An 11,454-nucleotide genomic window follows, 5' to 3' on the forward strand; every position below is an offset into this window, starting at 1 on the left:
GAGTGAGTGCAGGACAGATGAAGAGGGGAGTAATTAGATCCCTTTTTCAGAGAGTTTAACTCTCACATGCAATAGCAGCTTCACTAGAGATGGACAGACTATCAGCCTGAAAGCACAGAGATATTCATTAAGTTTAGGATGGATTTCAGTCCACAAGACAATGTGTTGTCAGAAATTGTAATATTAATGTAAATAGAAAGCAGTAGACTTGTAAGGTGGACAGGAATAATCCAGGGCTTACAGGAGGGAGTTTATCCCCATTAAAGGAACAGGAAAGCTGAAGGGTTGAATAAATGTACTAGAAAAGATCATCTTTGTAATAAAAGGAAGGATGATGCAGCAAGGTGAACACTAGGTCAACTTGTAACTGTTTTGAGAGGATGAGGAAACGTTCACCTGAAACTGGGGTAGAGCTGGAACAGCCAAGCTGTCTGCAGCAAGTTCAGCTTGAGGTAGTTCTTTTGTCTTTATCGCAGGCTCAAAGTATATAATGCAATACCTTCAAAAGTCTCAGGATGGGTTTAAAAATAAAGAAAAAATCAAGAATGGAGATATTGTAGGCAGATAATAAAGCCCTTCATTTACACACAGATACCCTCCAAATCCAAATAAAAGCATCCAAAACCCTCAATATGAGAGTCAGTGATGAATACAACACTGAGTATTTTTCTACCCTGGATGTGTCCACGGGGCTTTGCAACTGCCCTTAGCAAAGCAAAACAAGTTTGTGAGATATCTTTATCTTAGGCTGTTGCTGGGGCTGCGTCTGGCACCCACGACGATCCAGAAAAAAGCAGATTTGATTCAGCTCTGTGTGCTTTACTCCAGTGCCACTGTCCCTGGCACACACGAAGCATATCTCCTCTGCGTGACACATGCACACAAGGCAGCACAATTGGTCACACATGTGTGTGATGGATGAGCCATTTTGCTGCTGAAGGAACAGGTAACTGCTGAGTTCCACTTTTCCTCCACTTGAGGGGAGAGGGTCAGGTGTGTTTTCTCTGTGCCACTGCTGACTGTCAGGAAATTCAGAGGAATTTAATCAGCTTCGGTCTGATTCTACAAAATTTGCAAGAATGGTGGTAAATCTCAATATAGTTCCAAAGCTCTTAGCAGAGTGATTAGCAGACAACAAGGTCTTCGTGGGTGTCATTAAGGAGCTTGGTCAAAACTAGGAATGCTATGGAAAGAGGAAACAACAACATGTTAACTCACCCAAGCATGCAGATAACTCATTGAAAGTTTGGTGCGTCCTCAGAGAGAAACAAGAGGAACAAGCAGTTGCACCTTACAAGCCTTCCAGCAACCTGACGTGTGCAGTGTCCACAAAATGAAGGGTGCAAAGAATTTGAAAACTCTGAGTTACTCACAAAAAAGCCCCAAACCTGATGTACTACAAGAATAAAGGCAGCTCTCAAGAATGGCTTCAGATGTTGGTGTCCCACACTCACAGCCATGCTCAAAACTCTGCTCAATGTTAAATGTGTTTGTGGTCCCTGTGAAGGTGTGAGAGAGGTGCTGGAGGCTCAGTGACAAGTGTCTAATCATGAAGGCACTTGCCAGAGAACTTTAAAGCCCTTTAGATATGAAACCACTGAATTATTTTATGCAGTGTACAATATTCTGCTTAAGCTGGCTCTGGTAATCAAGAAGTGAAAAGAGGGAAACACGCCAGTTTCTGAATGGAGATTGAGGAAATTAGGGAATGATTATCATACCCATCACCCTTGGGAGAACTCCCAGTATGGGTATAAAAAACTTACTGTCTTTATACACAGTAAGCTGACCTTAACCAGCAATGACTATAAAATGCTTCTTGCCATTATAGAAGATGGGAGGGAGCACATGCAGGTAGAAAAAATATCTGCCCTTCTCCAAGGTGACAAAAGTTTTCTTTCAGGTTACAACTGTACATTCAGCAAACTGAATAAGGAGCTGGTGAAGAAAGACATTTTCATAGAGCAAAGCCCAGAGTTAGACACATGTGAATTTTGTTTTAAAAAACAACAACAACAAAAACAGCAACAAACCCCAAGCCAATGTAAGATCTTGTCTCGTTTCAGTAGCAAGACGATTTCCAGAGAAGCAGTTCAAGATGTGAAGCCACAGAAGATGATTCAGTTTACTAGCACAGTATTTGTCCAGGTTCCAGAAAGAAAAGAAAAAAAGAAAAAAAAAAAAAAAGAGGAAAAAATAAAAGAAAAAAGGGGAGGTAAGTGCACCTGGGATGTTGTTTAAACTACTAGAGAACAGTTTTGCATTGACATGTGAGTGATACTGAACATGATTAGGACAGTGGAATGAAAAAAACAGCCGAAGGACTTTAAGAGGTTGTCAGGGGAGAAAACATAATGACAATGGGAGACATTAATTGCCCCCATATAGTCTGGGTAAATACCATGTCAAAGAATGATGCAGAGACTGTATTTTTAGCCCTCATAAATGGATTGTTCTTAGAATGACCACTCAGAGGAGCCAAGTGGAGGATGAACTCTTGATTTAGTCACAAGTAGTACACAGGAGGGAGTTTGAAATGTAATAGTGAACAGTCACCTTGTTGTTACAAACACAATGTACTCAAATATTACTGCAAGAGAGGAAAAAGCAACAAAAAAAGTACACTGCAGTGCAATGTAACTTAGAAGGGAGATGAGCATATTCTCCTTCCAAAGGGAATAATTATAAAAGTCAGGAGTGTAATTAAGAATTTTTAAGTAGCTAATGAAAGGACAAATTGCTTGCAATGACATTGAGACCCTGCATTTAAAGCTTTAAATATGCTATCACTCAAAGTATTCTAAAACCCAAAAATAATAAAAAAATGAAGTCTGGAACAGTTCAATTCTGCCAAGTTCAATAAATAAGTAATAAACCCCTACAACCCAACACATTTAATCCAGCCACATTTGGTTTTGAAGAGCAACTTTCTAAAAACATGAAGATTACTAATAAAAACATGTTTTACACAGTAGGGAGAAGCCCACAGGGACTCAGGGACCCAACAGCGAGCTTTAAGGGAAGCACAGTGCAGAAAAATGACCTTGACTAGAGGCTACTGTCATCAAACACAGCTGTGCACATCCAAACTTTTTTTGCTTGGCCCTGAGTATCCTGCACTACCTCCCAGGCAGCTGCATTTTTAAAGGAATAGGTACATGTAAAAGTTCTACTGAAGTTTGGGTCCAGCCTTGTAATTGCCTCACTCCATCATGTGGCTCCCAGCAGGCTGAAGGAAATATTGCTGAAATAATAAGGTGGTGACTGAGGGTTCCAGACCAGATTTCAGGCCCTGTTAACTTACAGACATTTTGTTAATAGATGGCTCTGAAGTGAATAGTCAAATGGGAAGCACTGAGGTCTGAGGAATTAGCCACTAGTCAAAGCACCAGGAGAGAGAGACAACAAAGACAAAACTGAGCCCAGCTTGTGGATCTGGGAGGGGTTACTGATTCACCAACCTTGCTCTCTTATGGAGATGTTTAGAGATGTTGATAGAGATGGGGATTAGGAGAACAGCTGTCCATAGCAGTGTGGTGTTGGCTGCTGTCCCCTCTTTCCCTGGTTGCTAATGGCACTCCAGAGATCCTGTCCTGCTCTGACCTATTCCTTTTATCCAGGCCATTAATAGCACTGCCTTCTCTGGAGTCTGCCTCCACCAGCATCCGGAGGAGTCTGACTTATTCATTTTCCTCCAGTGGCAGCTACAGTTCATGAGCAAATACATCCTGCAGGTCTCTTCACTCACGCGAGATTGTAGATAACACTCACTCTTGTCCACTGGTGAAAATGGACCGTAGTGGTGCCTAACTGTCCCTTAGCCAGGCTTCAAAGCCTATAAAACCACAAATTTAGCCTGAAATAGTTCCTCATGTGTTGTACCAGTTGTTTCCTCAAACATTATGATCATCTCGTATACACTTAATGTGCATTTTTGTAACAAATTAAGTGCTTTGACTATAAGCTAAGTGCAATCCTAGGTCTTGGAATTTCTGATACACAGACATTGTCCAGTCTGCACATTTTCATTGCACCACATTGTCAACGTCCCACGTGCACTTTGCAAGACTTTTGATGGGCTATAGACACAGTGCTCTTTAGCCTTATCAGGCTATTTTAATGACTCTGTCATGCACGTCCACCCCAGACTGCAAGGGTGGAGCTGGCAAAGCCCCGTTTCCTGAGCTTGTGCAGCATTGCTCTAGTGAGCAAGTGGTATTCAGGAATCCCTTTGCCCCCAGGTGCTTGAAGGAGAGCTGCTTTATTTAGGGACAAGCTCCAACTGTCTCTAGGTAACTGAGAAAGTGTATTTTCTGCTGCTCCTCTACATACTTCCTGGATCTAAAAATAAGCTATTTGAAGATGCAGTTTCTAATACTCACCAGTTCACCTGGGAACAGAGCTTGTACACAATATTGATATCGTACATGATTTCACAACCTTGTAACTCACCCATTGACTAAGCCTACCAGCCTCACTCAATTTACCTTGCTTAATGCTTTCACGTGGGCTTCTGGCTCTCCCTTGCATTAAGCTTGGGGTGTTAAATCCATTTGTCCTAGTAGTGTTATCTCCTAAGGCTCTGTCATCACCTAACCAGAATCTTTTGAGGTTAAACTAGAAATACTATGTCCTTTATCTCCCTCATCCATTCCTGGTACAAGTTCTTCTCCTTCTAAGATTTTATGACAGCCTGCGGCCACTGATTTTTTGGCCTTCTCCACAAGTTTTGCTATTTGCTGTGGTCACATCAGGCAAGCCAGAATCTTGGCATGCTGGAAAGGTGTTGAGCCAGAGGATGGTGCATTGCAGCTCTCGTGGGAATGCTTGGTGTAGGCAGAGCGTGCCGCCTGGAATGATGCCACAGAGATAAGCAAGAGCGGAAACTGACTGGGAGAACCTGGTCAGTAGGAGGAGAGCAGGAAGTTGTGAAGCACTGCTAGTAAATCAGGTCATTGTAAGGACATAAAAGGGGATGGCATGGTTAAGACATGTCCTGAGGAGGTGTGTGAAAGGGTGGTAGAAAGGGCCCTGAACAGATGTTCTCCGGGGCTGGCAGCAGACACACCTGATGTAGCCTTGAGAATAAACTGTGCTGTCTTCAAGGCTACAAGAAGAATGAAGAGTAGGAATCGTGCAGTTACAGGAATCTTTAATTTCACAGTGAATGACAGGCGGTAAACAGCACCATAATAGCAGCACTCAGGTATCATCTGACAAGACAGAAAGCAAACTTCCTTATCAATTCAGTGTAACATAAAACACAACATCATTTCAGACACAGGTTCGGTGGATGGTGAGCCTGCTCCATCAGTCAGGGATCAGACCTTCAGGGAAGAACAGACACCTAGCGCAGGCAGAGATATGAGGAGAGGTGTGGGAAGAGAGGAGACACAAGACAGCTGCAGCCAAATCCCAGAAGTGGGTTTAACTCTGTTTCAGTGAAGGTGATTAGGGGAACACAGGAAGCGATGAGATACCTAACAAAACAGGAAAAGCACAATAGAAATCATCCTTACATGAGGCTGCCAGTTTCTTAGACTAAGGCACTCAATTCAGAGTTAAGGATGATGCGCTACAAACCAAGAAAAAACAGCTGCTAAAAGTGAAGGTGAGCCCCAAGGTTGGTAAGGAGATACAGGAGATACTTCCCAGGCTGCATCAGACATGAGCATGACCAGGCTGTGGTACAGATATTAACCACGTATCCTGAGAATAAACTCAAGCTAGTATATCCATTGGTAATTTCAGAGGAGCCAAGTGCAAGCTTCCAAAATGCAGAGGCAGCACAGGGTTTAGAGTGATTGCAAGTGCTGAGAGTAGTAGTTCCTCATAGAGGAAGAAGGGGACCTTGACCTTGTCAAGGGATGAGAGAAGTAGGGTGAAATTTAATGGCAGAAAGGGCAAATTAAATACTTGGGGCCCAGCAGCAAGGACATTTGCTATAAACTGATGAAATGTAGGCTCTGAAGGAATAAAAAGATCTTACAGCGCTGAAGGATGAATATGAAGCAGCAGCATGATGCTTCTGTGAAAAAGGAATGGCATGATCCTAGGATGCATCAGACAAGTTATTTTTAGCAGAGACAGAAACATTATTGCCATTGCGCAAGGCGCTGTAAGACTTCCTCCAGAATATCCTTGCAGCTCTGCATCCAGGAAGGATAAATTTCCACTGCACAGAGAAAAACTATTTGGATACTCAGGCAAACAAGCACAAACTGATTAAGAATCTGCTAAAAGAGTTTGGCTTGTTCTGGACAGACAGAGGCTGAGAGGAGACAAATGTATTTCTGAAAAACCACTAGAAGAAAATTAAAAGTGTTAAGAAAATATGTAAGATGTACAATAATGAAAAAAAAATATATTAAGCTTAGATGGTGAATTTGAGAGTTTATACCCCTGCTAAGATTGATGTTCTGGAGCAGCCTTCCAAAAATGGTAATGAGGCAGAAGATCAATTTAACATACAGTTTGATAGAACTCCCTTCATTATTTTCTAAGTGAAGGAGGCCTGGAAATGGACAGTTCAGCCTGGGACAGAGCTGCTGTCTGGCAAAGGAGTCAGCAGTGCTAAGGTTATTTGGAACAGGTGCTGCTTCACTTCAGGCTTTCAGGTTTCTGCTGGTCACTGTGATCATGAAGAATAACCAGTTTTCTTCTTAACTTGCTTCTAAAGGTACTGAGGTTTTCCTTCTTCTGGAGCACTAAATACAAGCTCTGGGCCTGATGCATCGGTGCTCCCAGCATTACAGTCCCAGAGGTCTGCTCACACATTAGGCTTAATGCTATTGCCAGATTAGGGTCAGGATGGAATTTTCCTGGATTGACAGAAAAACTGTGGTTGCATTTTTTGTGTGGATTTGGTTGGGGCCTTTTTGTTTTCTTTTGTTTTGAGTTTTTATTTCTCCAAGTGCACATCTATTTTCTAGATCCTACATAATTTTTTTCATAAATTCTCTGCTGTCGCCAGGCTGAAGACTGATGGTCCCTTAATCTCCTTGCTTGCTTCCAGTGCCTTGTTACAGCTGCAGCTTTTTTTGCTGAGAGAAGTCTGGAAGCATTTGCAGCACCTGGTTTTGGGGTGAGTGAAGCAAGTGTCCAGTCTAGAGGCACCAGCAGGACCTTCATTGCATGTTTACTCACAGCTGGAGGACCCCGGACTACAGGGTGACCCTGGAGGACTGCCCCAGTGTGAACACAAGCACACATGGTAACAGCAACAGCAGCTGTGAGAGGGAACATAGGCATTAACACACGCTCTCAGCTGTACAAGCACAGATTTAAAGGACACACAACTGTCTGGCCTGTAGGGCTTGCTTTCAGGCAGGTGGGGATTTGGGATGAGGGGTGTGTAAGAGAGCAGAGAAGGTGTGGTGGGAGTGAGGGAGCTCCAAACCTGAAGGTGCTGTATGCCTTAGGGGGATGAGCACCTCTCCCGGCTCTGCGGGCTCCTCTGAGCCCAGCTTTTCAGCAATCCCAGCACCAAACTGCCATGGCCACTCTCAGCAGGCACCCTGAAGCTGGGTACCCCTGTGAGAGAATCCAGACTGGGGAGGCACAGACATGCCACAGCAGCAGCCTCTGCTTTGGGTCAGGAGCTCTGAGCTCTCAGGTGTGCTGAGTCAGTCTGAATCTCAAGGACTGCTGGCTCCAAGGAAGGGAATGGGTGCCAAGAACGAGGACCATTGCAGAGCCAGGTTCTTGCCTGGCACCTTTCCCCACAGGGGTCCCTGTCAGCTTTCAGGATGAGTATGCTGAACATCTTAAGGGTGAACACCATAAGTGTGGAAAAGCACACCCACCTCACGGCAATGTGGGTGATTCGCACCTGACAGCATCCAACTCCAAGGTCCCAGAATAACCTTTCCTTAGGATAAGGGACTCTGCTGTTGCTGGGGAAATGTTGAGTTCTGTGAAAAAATGGGGACAAGGGCCATGCAGCCTTCAGCCCCAGGCAGAGATGCACAAGGAGTGCTGCTGCCAGACTCTCCTGCTGCCCCACTGCCTCTTGCACATGGGGTCCAAACCAGCTTATGCACAGAACACAGGCCCCTCATCTTCCAGGTTTTACCCACTATGAAAGACCAATCTGGATGCCCTTTTAGCTGCTTTCTAGCCTGGACATCACATTCAGGACATACTAATGCAATAGGGAATGAAAAGGGAAAGGAAGAAGGAAGGTGTGAAATCGGCATCAATACGTCAGAATTTTGTTCCAGCAGAAAAGTGTAGATGGCAGGGAGGGACAACTGCAGGAGGTTGGAGTCTGCAGCAAGAACTGAAGGGGAAAGGCTGAGAGTGCCTTGAAGAGAAGCAGAGTGAAAATCCCAGCTCTTCTTAGTGACCTCTCAGAAAACACCCTCTGTGTAGTCTCCAGTCACAGGCTGCTGCAGCTCTGGGCAGAGCCTCGCATGTGGGCAACGAAGGATGCTGCTGCTTATAGAAGGAAGGTTGGCCTACACACACCATGTGCCTTGGGTGAAGTGGATTTGTTTTCAAGAGACTCCTCCCAGGAGCTGGAGTTCCTATGAAACCCCAGCTCTGCTCCTCATCTCTGGCTTGCCTCTGGCCTAGGAAACCCCCACAGGTACTGCTGCTACCAGCTGGGCAAAGGCTGTGCTTGAGCTGCACCAGTCTCTTCCAAAGGGCATTTGCAAGGTGAGTGGGACTATTCTGGGCCAGTGGTGTGGCCACCAGCAGGACTTACCTCTCAGTGTGCACAGAGGAGAGCTGAGACATGGCTGTGCCTTGGGACCTCCAGGTCCAAACTACCAAACTGGGCTGTCTGCAGTGCAGCAGGGTGCTCTGCCTGGCACCGGGAGGCACATGGAGCTGCCTGCCATCGAGCCAGGGGCCACCTGTGCAGGCAGCAACTCCAACAAGTGCCAAAGGCAAGCATGTCCCATCTCTCTTAGAACTCAGGGGGTGCTACCATGGCAGCTACGGTCTGCTGGCTGCTGGGGCAACCGAGAGATGTGCTCCAAGTGCTGCACCTTGCCATTGTCCCCAGTACTCTCCAGACAGCTCCCGCCAGCACCCATGTTTCCAGAGAGCTGGCTGTGCACCACTTCCTGCACTCCTGCCTCCTCTTTGCAACAGTGCCTTTGCTGCTGGCTGGGTAGCAGGAAAACACCTTTCTGCAACTCTCACACCCTCCACAACAGACCTTAAATCAATAACCCAGAACACACAGCCAGGTTATTGCTAACGGAAACCATTAAACTGTAACACGGAGGGATAAAGTCAGCCTCTAACACTTGAAGATTTATAGGGCACAACAGCAGGGTGTTAATTCTTTTGGCAACAAAAACGCTTTCACACCCCCTGCCTTTCCTCACTCTCAGAAGCAAAGAGAGAGGACCATGTGCAGCCCAGCCCCAGGAATGCAAGGACACAGCCTTGTTCATACCACAGCCAGTGACACACATATTTGGGGGGATGGCCTGCTCACGGGGCTGCCTGAGTGCACACACCTCAGGTCCATGGGGTAGCACATCCCGAGGGGTCAAGGGCGTGCTCTGAAAGCAGATACATCCTGTGCCCAACTCTGCCTTTGCTGTGATGCTCCTGCCTGCCTCCACAGCTACACCACAGGTTTGAGGAAAGGCTGTAAAGAAACTTTCAGACCCCCTAAAGCTGTTGTACAAACAAGCCCAGCTCTAGGGCACACAAGCCCTTCCTCGGGCTAGAATCAGCCTACAGCTTGAGGGTGTTTTTGCATTACAGGCTTCTCCCTGTAATGCTTGCTTGGATCCACATGCCTCAGCACTGCTGTGGCAGCTGTGAGACCAGGAAGATGCTGGTCAGCACCACCACTGGCCCAACTGCTCTGGGCAGGAGAGGGGCTACAGGTGTGCTGCAGCCACAGGGCTTTGCATGAACTCCCAGAAAGGGGGACACATGCTCCTCACAAGTCCACACTAGGCCCTGGCTGTCACCCCCTCCTCCCAAGCTGATGTCCCTGGGAAGAGCTGCATTATTCATTAACAGCCCCCTGCCCACCTCCCCACCATCCTGCTCATACCTTTGCCTGCAGCTGCCTCCTTGGACCCTCCCTTGTACAAAGTCCAGGGCCAAGCAGGAGAGGACAGGGTGGGAGCTCGCTCAGGGTCACCTGGAGACAGCCTCACTGCACCCCACATCCCTGGGTACTGCAGAGGCCTTCCTGGGCTGAGCTATGGAGCAGCATGAGTCACCCAGTGTGCAGGCAGGAGCACCTTCCTCCATCCAGGTAAGCAGCAAGGGCACAGATGTGCACCAACCCCTGTGCTAATCCCAGACCATAAGACTGGTGCAGCACACCCCAGGCACAACCCCAGGGGCCTCAGAGCCCTGAGCATAATCCAAGTGGTAGCATCAGCTTGGCTGAACCCCCCATCCTGCATCACACCACTGGACACCCCACCCTGGGTTTACTGCCCCCTTTCCCTTTCCTGCTCTCCCACTAGAGGAGTGGGCCTAGCCCCCTCCCACCCCAGGCACTGTGAGGAATCCTGGTGAAGGGTCCATCACCTGCCTATCCCTTCCCTCCACATACTCCCATCTCTGCAGAGCCCAGCTGGGCAGCTGCAAGCTCCCCTACCCCAGGTGTGTGAGAGGGGGCCCAAATGGGCACCACTGCACCCTGCCCAAGCCTGACCCAGTCCTGAATCCACAGTGCCATCTCAGGGCTCCCAGTTAGCACTGCCAGCTCAGCCCCACCTGCAGGGGATCCCGAGCTTATCCCAACCCAGGAGCAGCCCAAGGCATGGCTTTTCCCTCGTTGCCAGCACACGAGCAGGATGCAGGGCCTTGGTACTGCTGGCTCTGGGCAAGCTGCAGGGAAGATGCTTGACAGTAGGCCCAAGCACATGCCTTTGGGGGCTGCCTTCAATCACCCTTCTCCCTCCATGAGCTGCAGTGCACTGGGAGAGCCTGGACAGGTATCAGCTATCCATCCCTATCACTGTCCATTCCCTTCTGCCAAGCACCATCCCATTGCAGATGCCTGTAACCTCTCTGCAGTCACACCAACATCTCTCCCTCAGGAGAAACCCAGAGATGTCAGACATCCCTCTCCTGGCAAGCTGGAGCAAAGCCAAGGAGCGGGCTCGAAAGGGACAGGCAGACATGGCAGGGGGCGCACTGCCCTCGGAGAGAGCAGAGCCCTGCCCGAGCTCCGGCCAAGGGCTCCAGCCGCTGTTCCCGGCCCACGCCAGGGAGCGGCGGTGGAGGATCTTGCACTGCCCCCCCGTGGCCATGGCGGGAGGTGCAGGTGGACCCGAGACGCCCGGGAGGCACGGGGCGCCAAGGGCTCCAGCCAGCAGAGCCCAAGAGACGGTCGGAGGGTCCTCAAGAGGAGCTCACCCCGTGCCAGGCCATTGCAGGCTGTCACAGTGACAGTCGCAGGCTCGATGACCGCAGTCCTGCCCCACTCTCCACAGACACCCCACTCCTGTGCCCAGATCCCGA

This window comes from Pseudopipra pipra, chromosome 8 (genome assembly GCF_036250125.1).
Source record: "Pseudopipra pipra isolate bDixPip1 chromosome 8, bDixPip1.hap1, whole genome shotgun sequence".
Lineage (NCBI taxonomy): Eukaryota > Metazoa > Chordata > Aves > Passeriformes > Pipridae > Pseudopipra > Pseudopipra pipra.